We start from the raw sequence: 15,465 nt of genomic DNA on the forward strand, positions 1-15,465 counted from the left end.
GTTTACTCGGACGCTGACCAAACCTCCGCGGTTAAACGGGAAGTAGCAGCGATCGCGGTGGGTTGGGGGCGGGTTTCAGATTTTTGTCAATTTAACATCCCCCCTGACTCCCTCCCACCCGTCGTTGGGGGGGGTTAATATCAAGGCCTAGAATTACATTGGGGGAATTTTAACCCTCCGCGATGGGCAGGAGAGGGTTGGGGGCGGGCTTTAAATTTGCAAAAGCCCCAACCCACCGCGAACGCGCCTATTTCCCTTTTAACCACGGCAGGTTTGGATGCGTCTGAGTAACCCTCTCTGGAGAAGCGGGTAAATGATTATAATATTTAAATGAGGCTTCTCATGAGATTTTGGCAGTGATTTCAAATTAATGCCTCCTTCCCTGGGTTCTGGAAACTCAGCAGTAAAACAGAGACAAGATTAAGCGGCACTTCATGGGGATGGTTAAAGGTCAGTTGTCTCGATATGAATAAAGGATCAGTGCTCACAGCTACGTTCTCGGTTCCCTCTGGGGAACGGTTTGGTGAGAGTACTTGTTGTGAGAGACTTATTTGTACAGTTTGGAGGTGTTCACACAGAGAACCTCAGGATGGGTGGCGCCATGGCTGCTTTAGATTGGATTTCGGACGAGGAAGACAATCAGCATCACAGTAGCAAGGTGCAAATTAATAATTTTTTTGTGAATAAATGAAACTTACTAATACAACACCTTATGTGCACATCCTCAGTGAACTACAATGTTTTTCTCTTCCTTTCCCTACCGCTCCTACCTGGTGCATCCCCTGCTGCCTCAACAGAGGTAGAGGCAGGCTGTTCAGATCCCTGCTCTGACTTCTGAGATACTCGTGGCCGATGACCTCTGGGATTTGGATCCCGTGAGGGCTTTGCCAAAGACTGCTCCACCTGCACCTGTGCAGCGGCAGACTCGGCCATCGGGAAAGGAGACAGCATGTCGGGTACTGGTTGCGGGGGGGGGGGGTGCAATGGTTGAGACGTGGAAATGTTTTGAGTGGAGTTCCCACTTCCACATCCCTTTCACCATCATCCCTCTCCTGGGCCAGTGACACATCACTTCTACCTCTCTGCTGGGGAGCAGCTTCGAGCAGATCAGTGACGCCTTGAAATGTTATTGCAGATTCAAGTTCCATGGAGGAGGCCAGTCTATCCATGGGAGATATCCTCACAATGGCCTGCGACATCTATAAATACTTGAGTTGGACTCCTCCATCCTCCCTACTATTGTGGACAGTGTCCCTGGCGCATCTGCCAGTACCTCACAAATTTTCTGTCGCCCCTCTATCACTCTCCTTTTCATTGATGGCCCCCTGGGGTTCAGCATCTATGTCCAGCTGAGCAGAGCTTGGAGAGGAGTGCGCCCTCCGACACAAACTCTCCACAGCTGTCACTACCACCACTCTCTGCTCGTGCTCACTTGTGAACTGTGATTTACCAAGTGAGAACCCACCTAACTCTCTAAGCGGACCTACCGAAGTGCTCGTATCTGCACCGGTGCCCGGTTGGCATGTCTCCTGTGATGGAATGAGCTCCTCTGAGGAATCCTCATCATCTCTGGGCAGGGGCTGCTGTTCTTCATGTGATGATGCCGGAGGAGAGAAAAGATGGATGTGATTTAGTCATCAAAATGTAAAAATGTTGCAATTCTTCATGGTTAAGTTGATCATATTTGGCTCGGTGCTGAATTCAAGTCAAGATAACAGTCTTATAGGAGATGTGCTTCAGATAGATTAATTCTGTCACTCTGCAGCAATGAAGTCCCAGTCTCTCCATCTCCGATGGTCAGACCTGCTGATATGCTACTTGTGTCCAAAGCCTTCTGTTCGGCATTTGTGATCTCCACGATCTGTGGTAGTCCACCTCCAGTCCTCTCCCTCTCCCTTGTATTTAGCTCTCTCTTCTCCTGCAAGGGGGCATGAGAGACCCATGAGTGGTTGTAAGGCATGTGTGCATCAGATAGATTTTTTTTTATTCGTTCACGGGATGTGGGCGTCGCTGGCAAGGCCGGCATTTATTGCCCATCCCTAATTGCCCTCGAGAAGGTGGTGGTGAGCCGCCTTCTTGAACCGCTGCAGTCCGTGTGGTGACGGTTCTCCCACAGTGCTGTTAGGAAGGGAGTTCCAGGATTTTGACCCAGCGACAATGAAGGAACGGCGATATATTTCCAAGTCGGGATGGTGTGTGACTTGGAGGGGAACGTGCAGGTGGTGTTGTTCCCATGCGCCTGCTGCTCTTGTCCTTCTAGGTGGTAGAGGTCGCGGGTTTGGGAGGTGCTGTTGAAGAAGCCTTGGCGAGTTGCTGCAGTGCATCCTGTGGATGGTGCACACTGCAGCCACAGTGCGCCGGTGGTGAAGGGAATGAATGTTTAGGGTGGTGCATGGGGTGCCAATCAAGCGGGCTGCTTTATCTTGGATGGTGTCGAGCTTCTTGAGTGTTGTTGGGGCTGCACTCATCCAGGCAAGTGGAGAGTATTCCATCACACTCCTGACTTGTGCCTTGTAGATGGTGGAAAGGCTTTGGGGAGTCAGGAGGTGAGTCACTCGCCGCAGAATACCCAGCCTCTAACCTGCTCTCGTAGCCACAGTATTTATATGGCTGGTCCAGTTAAGTTTCTGGTCAATGGTGACCCCCAGGATGTTGATGGTGGGGGATTCGGCGATGGTAATGCCGTTGAATGTCAAGGGGAGGTGGTTAGACTCTCTCTTGTTGGAGATGGTCATTGCCTGGCACTTATCTGGCGCGAATGTTACTTGCCACTTATGAGCCCAAGCCTGGATGTTGTCCAGGTCTTGCTGCATGTGGGCTCGGACTGCTTCATTATCTGAGGGGTTGCGAATGGAGCTGAACACTGTGCAGTCATCAGCGAACATCCCCATTTCTGACCTTATGATGGAGGGAAGGTCATTGATGAAGCAGCTGAAGATGGTTGGGCCTAGGACACTGCCCTGAGGAACTCCTGCAGCAATGCCCTGGGGCTGAGATGATTGGCCTCCAACAACCACTACCATCTTCCTTTGTGCTAGGTATGACTCCAGCCACTGGAGAGTTTTCCCCCTGATTCCCATTGACTTCAATTTTACTAGGGCTCCTTGGTGCCACACTCGGTCAAATGCTGCCTTGATGTCAAGGGCAGTCACTCTCACCTCACCTCTGGAATTCAGCTCTTTTGTCCATGTTTGGACCAAGGCTGTCTTGAGGTCTGGAGCCGAGTGGTCCTGGCGGAACCCAAACTGAGCATCGGTGAGCAGGTTATTGGTGAGTAAGTGCCGCTTGATTGCACTGTCGACGACACCTTCCATCACTTTGCTGATGATTGAGAGTAGACTGATGGGGTGGTAATTGGCCGGATTGGATTTGTCCTGCTTTTTGTGGACAGGACATACCTGGGCAATTTTCCACATTGTCGGGTAGATGCCAGTGTTGTAGCTGTACTGGAACAGCTTGGCTAGAGGCGCAGCTAGTTCTGGAGCACAAGTCTTCAGCACTACAGCTGGGATGTTGTCGGGGCCCATAGCCTTTGCTGTATCCAGTGCACTCAGCCGTTTCTTGATATCACGTGGAGTGAATCGAATTGGCCGAAGACTGGCTTCTGTGATGGTGGGGACATCGGGAGGAGGCTGAGATGGATCATCCACTCGGCACTTCTGGCTGAAGATGGTTGCAAACGCTTCAGCCTTGTCTTTTGCACTCACGTGCTGGACTCCGCCATCATTGAGAATGGGGATGTTTGCAGAGCCTCCTCCTCCCGTTAGTTGTTTAATTGTCCACCACCATTCACGACTGGATGTGGCAGGACTGCAGAGCTTTGATCTGATCCGTTGGTTGTGGAAACGCTTAGCTCTGTCTATAGTATGTTGCTTCCGCTGTTTAGCATGCATGTCGTCCTAAGCTGTAGCTTCACCAGGTTGGTACCTCATTTTTAGGTACGCCTGGTGCTGCTCCTGGCATGCTCTTCTGCACTCCTCATTGAACCAGGGTTGATCCCCTGGCTTGTTGGTAATGGTAGAGTGAGGAATATGCAAGGCCATGAGGTTACAGATTGTGCTGGAATACAATTCTGCTGCTGTTGATGGCCCACAGCGCCTCATGGATACCCAGTTTTGAGCTGCTAGATCTGTTCTGAATCTATCCCATTTAGCACGGTGGTAGTGCCACACAACACGTTGGATGATGTCCTCAGTGCGAAGACGGGACTTCATCTCCACGAGGACTGTGCGGTGGTCACTCCTACCAATACTGTCATGGACAGATGCATTTGCGACAGGTAGATTGGTGAGGACGAGGTCAAGTAAGTTTTTCCCTCGTGTTGGTTCGCTCACCACCTGCCGCAGGCCCAGTCTAGCAGTTATGTCCTTCAGGACTCAGCCAGCTTGGTCAGTAGTGGTGCTACCGAGCCACTCTTGGTGATGGACATTGAAGTCCCCCACCCAGAGTACATTTTGTGCCCTTGCTACCCTCAGTGCTTCCTCCAAGTGGTGCTCAACATGGAGGAGGACTGATTCATCAGCTGAGGGAGGACGGTAGGTGGTAATCAGCAGGAGGTTTCCTTGCCCATGTTTGACCTGATGCCATGAGATTTCATGGGGTCCAGAGTCAATGTTGAGGACTCCCAGGGCCACTCCCTCCTGACTGTATATCACTGTACCGCCACCTCTGGTGGGTCTGTCCTGCCGGTGGGACAGGACATACCCAGGGATGGTGATGGAAGAGTCTGGGACGTTGGCTGAAAGATATGATTCTGTGAGTATGGCTATGTCAGGCTGTTGCTTGACTCGTCTGTGGGACAGCTCTCCCAATTTTGGCACAAGTCCCCAGATGTTAGTAAGGAGGACCTTGCAGGGTCGACTGGGCTTGGTGTTTTGCCGTTGTCGTGTCCAGTGCCTCGTGGTCCGATGCCGGGTGGTCCGTCCGGTTTTATTCTTATTATGACTTTTCGTAGCGAGATTTTACAACTGAGTGGCTTGCTTGGCCATTTCAGAGGGCAATTAAGAATCAACCACATTGCTGTGGGTCTGGAGTCACATATAGGCCAGACCGGGTAAGGACGGCAGGCTTCCTTCCCTAAAGGACATTAGTGAACCAGATGGGTTTTTACGACAATCCGGTAGTTTCATGGCCATTATTACTGATACTAGTATTTTTAATTCCAGATTTTTTAAATTTTTTTTAATTAATTGAATTTAATTAATTGAATTTAAATTCACCAGCTGCTGTGGCAGGATTTGAACTCATGACTCTGGATTTTTAGTCCAGGCCTCTGGATTACTAGCCCAGTAACATAACCACTATGCTACCGTATTGTGCATTTGGTGAGGGTGACTATCAGGCAAATGCATCACGAGTGGTACTGGTATGCTTTTGAGGCCGTGTACTGAGAATTGGTGGAGCTGATTGAGATAGTATCACATTCCATAAGGATTGGGGTGAGTCGCAGTGGTGGATGGAGGAAAGGGGGAAGTGAGGAAATGCATAGAAAGGGAATGATGGTGCTGCTGAAACTTAAATGGGTGTGAGGAATGATATGAATGGAGTACACTTGCCAAGAATGCGGGGGGGATGCACTAGAGGATATAAGTGATTCTGCAACTTTGCTCACCTTTCCTGACTTGCTTAGGTCATTAAAATGCTTCCTGCATTCAAGTCCTCATGATCAAACTCCTGCTGCTCACCTCTTCGGCCACCTCCATCCATGCCTTCTTTGTTGTGGCAGTAGGTTTTTTTCCCCATTGTTAGAGAAATGGACCCCCTACCTCGCCCTTACTGCACCAGCAGTACGTCCAGGGAAGTGTCATTGAATCTGGGCATAGCATTTGCCCTCCTTGATTCCATCTCTTAACTTGAACTTCAAACAACACAATCCGTTGAACTCCAAAACTCCACCACCATTGCATCTGCGAAGTGGCCCTTTAAGTAGTCAAGGTGAAATCGCGTCATGAGGATTCGCATCATGCCTGCTCACACGCAGTGGAGACACGAAACCCTGAAATAAAATGATAATGAGGCATCCCTGTTAAAATTGGACATTCTCAAGTGTCCCACTATGTTGTCGCCCGCTATCGCCTCTCTCCCCCCCCCACCGACTGCTCAGATCCCGTCTCTGCATTATTATCAGGCCAAAGAGTCTATAGCACAGAAACAGACTATTCGGCCCAATTGGTCTATGCCGGCGTTTATGCTCCACACGAGCCTCCTTCCACCCCATTTAATCTAACCCTACCAGCATACCCTTCTAATCCTTTCTCCCTCATGTGCTTACATAGCTTCCACCTTAAATACATCTATGCTATTCACCTCAATTACTACTTGTGGTAGCGAATTCCACATTCTTACCACTCTTTGGGTAAAGAAGTTTCTCCTGAATTCCCTAAGGGATTTATTGGTGACTATCTTATCATTATGGCCCCTAGTTTTGGTCCCCCCCACAAGTGGAAACATCTTCTCTACGTCTACCCTATCAAACCCTTTCATAATTTTAAAGACCTCTATTAGGTCACCCCTCAGCCTTTAGCCCCAGCCTGTTCAGTCTTTCCTGATAAGTGTTTCTTCTCAGTTCTGGCATCATCCTTGTAAACCTTTTCTGCGCCTTTTCCAGTGCCTCTATATCCTTTTTAGAATATGGAGACTAGATCTATGCACAGTACTCTAAGTGTGGTCCATCGAATGTTTGATACAAGTTTAAAATAGCTTCTTTGCAATTCAATTCTATCCCTCTAGAAATGAAGCCCAGTGCTTGGTTTGCTTTTTTTATGGTCTCATTAACCTGCATCGCGACTTTTAGTGATGAGATTCGGGCTCGGCTATGATACACTCCCTTCTCATAGTCAAGTATCCTGCTGATACTCATTGCCTAAACTCACATAAAGAATGGTCACTTGGGCAAGTTCCCTGAAAGATGCCTGCCACCCATTAAACTGTGCCCTAGCATGAGAGTGCACTATCTGCAGAACGCAGGAGAAAATTGGCTGGGGAAAGGATATTGGCTGGGGAAAGTTCATGGGGTACTCCTGATCTCCTGCCATAACTTTAGAAATTCCAGGTGATTGTGAGTATATTTATTGCAAACGTTAATGCAATAGAAGGTAATCAGTGATTGAATGTAATTCATAGCTCATTGCACGGTATGCTCCTTTACTACTTCAATCTATATATTCCACTTCTATCCATCCATCCATCCATCAGTTCTCTGATCTGTGTAATTTAGAAGCTTTATGTATTTCAGATGACAAATTCAAGGTTGCAAGCTGTGCAGATTCTATGGATTGCATGATTTAACTTTAACTTTCGCCTGTCTATGTTCAACATTGCTATCCACACTTGCCCTGAATGCGTGAATGGCTGGCTGATATACAGACTGGAAAGAACATTTGTCAGCCTGCTTGGCAGAATGTGTGGGCCTGCATTAGTTACTGGCTCTTAAGTCCCTTTGGTGGCTGTAAAACTTGAAAATTGGGAATTACTTCATACCTCACTGTTTATCAAACAAATATTTCAGTACTGATTATATTGTCACACTGCCAAGCCAATATTGTTTCTTTCTCCTTAGCTATATTAGCTAAAATTCTGTTTATTCATGCTATGGTATTCATAGTATGGTCTCACAATAATGATAAACAAATAAATCAACAGTATTATCCATGGTTTAATTTGACAGGAGTACTGTGGTTCAGAATTCATAGCCAGCTTCACAGTCAACAAACTTGGAATGCAGTCACTGTTGTTATGCAGACAAACATAGCAGCTAATTTGCATGTAGCAAGGTCCCACAAACAGCAAATGTGATAAGTGATCAATTAAGTGTGTCCTGGCTACACCCCTTCCTCAGTCAACACCGTGGTTTTGTCTGAGGGAGGGGCATGGCCAGGACACCAAAAATTAAACACCCTGCTCTTCAAATAGTGCCATGGGATTTTTTTTACATCGAACTAAGCAGTTGGTTTAACATCCCACCCAACATCTTTGACAATGCAGCATCCTTTCAGTTATGTCAGAAGGACAACATAGGAGCTTTAAGAGTTTCAGTGGCACAAGTTAGGTTGAAGACTAAAATGTGGCTGAAATTCGAAACGGAATACTTTGCATCTGTTTCCACTATTGCAGATGAAGCAATGGTGGCTTTGATGCTGGATGGCGTTTGCTCTCAAATTTATCCCATCGAAGTAATGTAGGGATTGTCACTACACAATCGAACATCGGTCCCTACCGGTTGTTGAAGGGTTGTTGAACTTTAGATGATAAAATTTTGGAAAAGAAATACATGAACAAATCGCTTTAAGACGAAACACAATTTTATTTAACTAATTGGTACAAGTTCATATTTCCTTTTCGCAAGTAAAGAGTGATCGTTGGGTTTATCGGGTGATCAATCCGCCGCGCTCAAGGCTGTTGCTTCTTCTTTAATGTTGTAGCTCTTTGACTGCAGAGGTAGTAAGAGACAATGGGGCATAGAGCCTCTTGGCTCATACTCTTTACCACACCCTGGTCTATCCCCTTGTATTCTTTTAATTGATTAATGTGAAACCACTTTGGTTTCTTAAGCAGCTGCACCAAATATACTGAGAGACTTGCTTTGTTCACAATAGGATGAGGTCCTATCCATGAAGCAGCAAACGGACCCACCTGTTGGTAAGATTTTACCATCGCTTGCAGTCCCACCTCCCATTCAATGCACTTGACCTTTGTGTCAAAATACATATTGTTTGCATTTTTAGAACGTCCAATATTCGCTGCTGCAAAGACCTGGATGTCTCGCAACTGTTTCACTAATTGTTTCACATAGTTCACCTGTGTGAGGGCTTGTGCCTCCGGAGAGGTGAGGTTCACATGGCTTTGATGCTCATCTGATGCTCTGGCGTCCTCATCACTCTCCCCGTCATGATTTCATGCGGGCTTACTTTAATAATTCGACTCTTTTGCAATCGAACTGCCATTAATGTCAATGGCAACAATTGATCCCATGTTTTTAGGGATTGCCCAATTAGTTTTCTCAACATCTTTTTCAGGGTACGATTCATTCTTTCTACAATCTGGAAGATGTGGATTGTAAGATATATGGAATCTGGTTTTGATTCCTAGCAGTTGCAGAGCATGCGCACAACTCTTACAGTAAAATGACTTCCTTTATCTGAGTCTATTGATTTCGGTAGAATCCATCTAGTGAACACATGATTCACTAATATCTTGGCCGTAGCCTGTGCTGTGACTCTAGTAAGTGGGAAATGCTTCTACCCATCTTGAAAAGGTGTCGACCATTACCAATACATATTGATTTCCCCTGCCCGTCTATGGTAAAGGTCCCATATAATCGATTTGGAGGCCTGTCCATGGCCCTGCCGCCGGCCTGGTGTGACACAATAGTGCCTTTTTGGTGTTGGCATTTGGGTTATATTGGATGCCTATTAGACAATTATGACAATAATGCTTAATATCCCCTTCATGCCTGACCATTATGTCTTTTAATCGATTCATAGTGTCAAGTGGGCCTGAGTGACCTGCTGTGGGAGCATCATGCACCTGATATAGCATTTGATTTCTTTGTTCTTTGGGAACCACCAATTTCCCTTCATATAACAGGATTTTTTTTGGATACTAAGGAAATCAAGGGATATGGGGATAGGGCGGGAAAGTGGGGTTGAGGCAGAAGATCAGCCATGATCTTATTGAATGGCAGAGCAGGCTCAAGGGGCCGTATGGCCTACTCCCGCTCCTATTTCTTATGTTCTTATATCTCCTTTTAATTCCAATTTTGGTTTGTTTGCATACTCTCCTGGGAGATGCCTATTCTCCTATAGGGCTTGTTTTGCTCCCTATAACTCCTTATCCTCCCTTTGCACTTGTTCCAAATTTATGGGTTCTTGGGTGGATTGGATTGGGCACATCATTCCTGCTGACTGTGTTAGTTCTTTGGGGTCCCATTCCATTCCTTTCTCTGCACCTTTCTTAACTAATTTGTCGGCTTTCTGGTTCCCTTCCCATAATGGTTCGTTTTGGTGTGGGCTCTGACCTTGTGCACTGCTCTGACTCTGGGCGTTTTCCTAACTTGGTTCGTTATATACTGTAACATTCCTGCTGAGGGGAGCGATTTCCCATGTGCTGATATAAAACATCGCCTCTCCCAAATAGACAGCTATTCTGTGGGTGAGTTGGACACATACATTGAATCTGAATGGAGGGTATGGAGGGTGTATGGTGAGGGGAACTCAGCTGGGTCACTTATCTTATACACCACTGCCGCGAGCTCGGCAACTTGTGCAGCCCCCTCCTCTCAATAGATGCTGCAGCCAGTTCTATGTTCTCCCTGCTCTACACGACTGGAGCCATCTATAAAAATATGTATAGCTTGTTCTGAGGGGTGTTCCCCTGCTAGTAATGGATTGAGCCCCTCATTTCCTGTTTCTACTTGACAGCTGTGGGGCTCTCCCTGGTACAACAAATTCCCCGACAATTGAGGCAGGTTTGGATTATGGTGAACCTGTAAATCTCTTCCCTGTAGCAACAATGTCCACTGGGCTAGACGGACATTTGATACTGATCAGTCTTCTAGTCTTCCATCTAGCAACAACTTGGTAGGAGTGTGGTTTGTAACAGATGCAGGGACGCTAGTCCTACTATATACGTGAAGTGTTTCACTGCCCAAAAGGTTGCCAAAAGATGTTTTTCTCATGTGGAGTAATTTAGTTCTGCGGGGCTGAGTACTTTTGAGGCATAGGCCACTGGCCTTTGTTTGTCATGAGTCTTTTGGGTGAGTACTGCCGATATGGCGTACTCTGAATCTGCTACCTCCAGATAAAAGGATTTGCCCTCATCCGTTGCACACAACACTGATGCCTTCTGTAAGGCCTTCTTTAGCTTGGTGACTGCCTCCGTACAAACAGGTATCCATTCCCAATCCACATTTTTCTTCAACAGTGCATATAACTGGGCGCTGAGGGTTGCGAAATCTTCTTTAAAATCGCGACAATACTCTATGAATTCTAAAAATTATCTGACTCCACTCACAGAATTAGGAAGTAGTACATCTGCTACAGCTTTTACTCTAGCTGTGTCAATGCCTCGTCCCCCTTCACTGATTGTTACTCCCTAACAGGTTACTGCTGATTGAGCTATCTGAGCTTTCTTGGGGTTTACCTTAAGCCCTTCTTCCCTCAACAGAGCCAACAATTCATCTAACAACGGCAGAAGTGTTGCCGTGTCTGGGGTGAGTAAAAACAGGCCATCCACATATTGCACCAAATAATCTGGTCTCCCGAATATTTTAAGGCTTCTGGCCATCATTTGGTGGAATATCGATGGTAAGTTGTGAAACCCTTGGGGCAGACATGTCCAAGTGTATTGCTGATCCTTAAAAGTAAAGACAAACCTATACTGGTCCTTTTGAACCAGCGGGATTGACCAAAATCCATTTGATATGTCCATCACTGTGAACACTTGTGATTTGGGGGTGATCATCACCAGCATCTCCGGAGTTGATGCTACCGTCGGGCACATTTATTCACACATTTATTCAGCTGTCTGTAATCAATTGTTAATCAACAGGACCGGTCTGGCTTTTTAACTGGTCAAATTGGTAAATTGGTTCCTGTGGCTATTGGCCTCAGGACTCCTTGTTGGAGTACAGCAGTTATAATCTTTTCTAGATATGGTTCAGCTTCCTCTGGATATCTGTAATGTTGGATTGGCCCAGGCAATACTTCTCCACTCATTTCTCATATCCACTGATATCCTTCCACAATCATGTTTAGGCTTTGCAAAGGATTCAACATTTTTCCACAATATGTTCTGAATCACTTTTGAGTTTGATTCAAATATTTCATTCAAATTGTGCTTGGCTCCATACTGATACAAATAGCTTTCCCCAGACATGGAGGCATAACACCTTTTCCTCATCCTGTTCACCTGGCATTTGCCATATCATCTGGTTACTCAAATATACTGCGAGCCCCTTTGTTTTCATTAAGTCTGCCCCCAAAACACCTCCATCTTTGAGATCCATTAGGACACAACATTTGGGTTCCTATTTTCAGGGGTATGGATATCGATTCACATCCTTGCTGTGAGTCTCCTGTGAACCCATTTAACCTTGAGGGCTCCCCTGCTGACCTGGGAGAGTCCCTTGGATCTTTTATTGACACTACTGTTCTTGACTCTCATGTATCCACCAACAATATTTTAATATCTTCCTTAATCCCTAGGCGCACACATGGGCGGCCATTTCTGTCATACACTAGGGGGCAGAAAGGCTTGGGTTTGGCACTATCTCAGTTTTGTGGGGATGCTGATGGGTTGGAACTCTCCTTTCTACAACCGCCTATACATTCTCTCATTTCTTGGGCTAATTTCTGCAGATCAGGGTGTAAGGTTTTAACCTCAGCCTGCTCCCTTTCTCCTCCTCCCTGGGGTTTCTGTAAACCTGGGCGACCCTGGTAGCCCCCTGGGCTTTCCTTGGGTTATAATCAAGAATCCCGAGTCCCTTGTGACCTAACTTTCCACAGCTATAACATTTTGTCTGATATTGTGATATGGACAGACCCCTGAGTGGTCCCTCATTTCTCTATGGTTGCAGGTTTTGCTCTTCCATGGTACAAATGGGTTTGCCCCTTCCCACTGATTTCCTATTATCATGGTTGATTATCATCTTTCGTTTTATCCTATCTTCATTTGCCGTAGTGTCTCCTACATCAAACCCTTCTAATGCTGCCTGTAGGTAGGGTTGTGCATGGCTGATCAATGTCCTGAGCCATCGCTCATGGGCAAGGCCAGCTTGTGCATTCACTCCTCTCAGACCAGTCGTAACGCTGCCATAATCTATTGGCATACATTTTTGGGTGCTCATTTTGGTTCCTGTTGGCACTGAGTCAGGCTCTCCACTGGGTTCCCTCTATTAAACCCTATTGCTGTCAACACTGACTCCTATGTTTGAGCCCAAGTGGCCATTCCTGTCTTTCCACCCTCGGGAAGGGTGCTAAACACTATAGATCCCAGTGTCCACGGCAATAATTTCACTTTCTCTTTCTCATCTATTCCACTGATAGATCCTACCTGTTCTACCTCTGCAAAGTGCCTCATTACATCCCCCTTCCCATCAAACTTGGATATGGGCTTTGCCATTTCCTGTAGTTGTTTATTATCATATGGAACCTCGTATATTCTATCAGCTGCACCCTGTACATCATCCTGTCCCACCACGTACCTTATCTGGCGCATTGGACACATAGTTTCCATCCAGATGCAAGATCTCCACCTAGCTCCTGTACTCTCACCTGGGTGATATTGGCTGGCCTCATAGTCCATGCCTGGCCAGTCCAGGCTCATCCCCTCTTCATCACTATCCTCCTCTACCTGTTTAATTGCACGTATGATCCCTTGTTTGGCCTTTAATTCCTTCTCTAGTTCTGCTATCCTACTTTTACAATGTTTATGAGAAGTTGTGTCATTTTCCCTATGAATTTCTTGGTTTATACTCATTTGTACTCTAACCGCAGCCTTTAAGTCATCTCTTGTTCACTTTGGTGACACTCGTGTTACAAGTCATGACATTTTTGTTTTAGTTCTTATAATTCATTGTGTTTCACTGGGGCTTGTGACTGGTAATACTCTACATGACCTTCTAACAGCTGTTTTTACATCCATTTTCCGTACATTGCTCTTTTGATTCTACCTCTATTCTGTTTGTACCCTCCCACGCTTCTTCCAGTTCCTTGCATAGGCAATTAACTGTTTCTACTAAGTCCTGGCAATGCTTATCCTTGTCGACAATTCTTTTACTTAATCCTAATAACCATACCGCTTTGGCTTGTTTTTTTTTGAGTGACTTGTCACCTAACCGTTCCCCCGCCCTGTCCCAGGCCGAAACACTCTGTGTTATATCATCTCTATCTCTCTCACCGATGTGTTTTGTTACATAAGTTACAATGGTCTCTTCCATTTTATTTCTCTATCAGCTGCTACGTGCGCGGCCTGTAGGCTTTACTCCACAAGCTCTGTTCTATCACCGCACAGTCAAAATAGGTCTGCCAAGTATATGAGGTGACAACTATTATTCTTTTCCAAAGTTATCTGTTAGAGTCCCTGTGTTCGGGTGCCAGATTTCTGTAGGGTTTGTCACTACACAATCCAAATACCGGTCCCTACTGGTGTCCGGGGTTGTTGAACTCTAGACGGTAAATTTTGGAAAAGAAATACACAAACAAATCGCTTAAAGACTAAACACAATTTTATTTAAATGATTGGTACAAAGAAATCAAGGATAGTATCCGACTAAAAACAAGGACATATAAGGTAGCCAAACTTAGTGGGAGGATAGATGATTGGGAATTCTTCAAAAGACAGCAAAAAGTAACTAAAGGATTGATTAAGAAAGGGAAGTTAGATTATGAAAAGAAATTAGCAAAAAATATAAAAACAGATAGCAAGAGTTTCTATAGTTATATAAAAAGAAAAAGGGTGGCTAAGGCAAACATAGGTCCCTTAGAGGATGAGACCGGGAAATTAATGGTGGGAAACATGGAGATGGCAAAAATGCTGAACAAATATTTTGTTTCAGTCTTTACAGTAGAGGACACTAAGAATATCCCAACACTGGACAAACAGGGGACTCTCGGGGGGGAGGAGCTAAATACGATTAAAATCACTCAAGAGATGGTACTCAGTAAAATAATGGGACTCAAGGCGAATAAATCCCCTGGACCTGATGGCTTCCATCCTAGGGTCTTGAGGGAAGTGGCAGTAGGGATTGTGGATGCTTTGGTGATAGTTTTCCAAAATTCCCTGGACTCAGGAGAGGTCCCGGCAGATTGGAAAACTGCTAATGTAACACCGTTATTTAAAAAGGGTAGTAGGCAGAAGGCTGGAAATTATAGGCCAGTTAGCTTAACATCTGTGGTGGGTAAAATTTTGGAGTCTATTATTAAGGAGACAGTAACGGAACATTTAGATAAGCATAATTTAATAGGACAAAGTCAGCATGAAGGGGAAGTCATGTCTGACAAATTTGCTTGAGTTCTTCGAGGATATAACGTATAGGGTGGATAAAGGGGAACCAGTGGACGTAGTGTATTTAGACTTCCAGAAGGCATTCGACAAGGTGCCACATAAAAGATTATTACTTAAGATAAAAAATCACGGGATTGGGGGTAATATTCTGGCATGGGTGGAGGATTGGTTATCAAACAGGAAGCAGAGAGTTGGGATAAATGGTTCATTTTCGGACTGGCAACCAGTAACCAGTGGTGTTCCACAGGGGTCGGTGCTGGGTCCCCAACTCTTTACAATCTATATTAACGATTTGGAGGAGGGGACCGAGTGCAACATATCAAAATTTGCAGATGATACAAAGATGGGAGGGAAAGTAGAGAGTGAGGAGGACATAAAAAACCTGCAAGGGGATATAGACAGGCTGGGTGAGTGGGCGGAGATTTGGCAGATGCAATATAATATTGGAAAATGTGAGGTTAT

General features: G+C 45.7%; 1 long non-coding RNA gene across 2 annotated transcripts in view; it reads left to right on the forward strand.

Moving 5' to 3' along the window:
* The first annotated feature begins 512 nt into the window (after nt 1-512).
* LOC137324556 (uncharacterized) overlaps nt 513-15,465 on the forward strand; it is a 262,292-nt gene continuing 247,339 nt past the window's right edge. For both annotated transcript variants that reach the window (XR_010963663.1, XR_010963662.1), the window contains exon 1: nt 513-658. This is a non-coding gene — a long non-coding RNA (uncharacterized lncRNA). The remainder of the gene's footprint in view (nt 659-15,465) is intronic.

This window comes from Heptranchias perlo, chromosome 8 (genome assembly GCF_035084215.1).
Source record: "Heptranchias perlo isolate sHepPer1 chromosome 8, sHepPer1.hap1, whole genome shotgun sequence".
NCBI classification, from domain to species: domain Eukaryota; kingdom Metazoa; phylum Chordata; class Chondrichthyes; order Hexanchiformes; family Hexanchidae; genus Heptranchias; species Heptranchias perlo.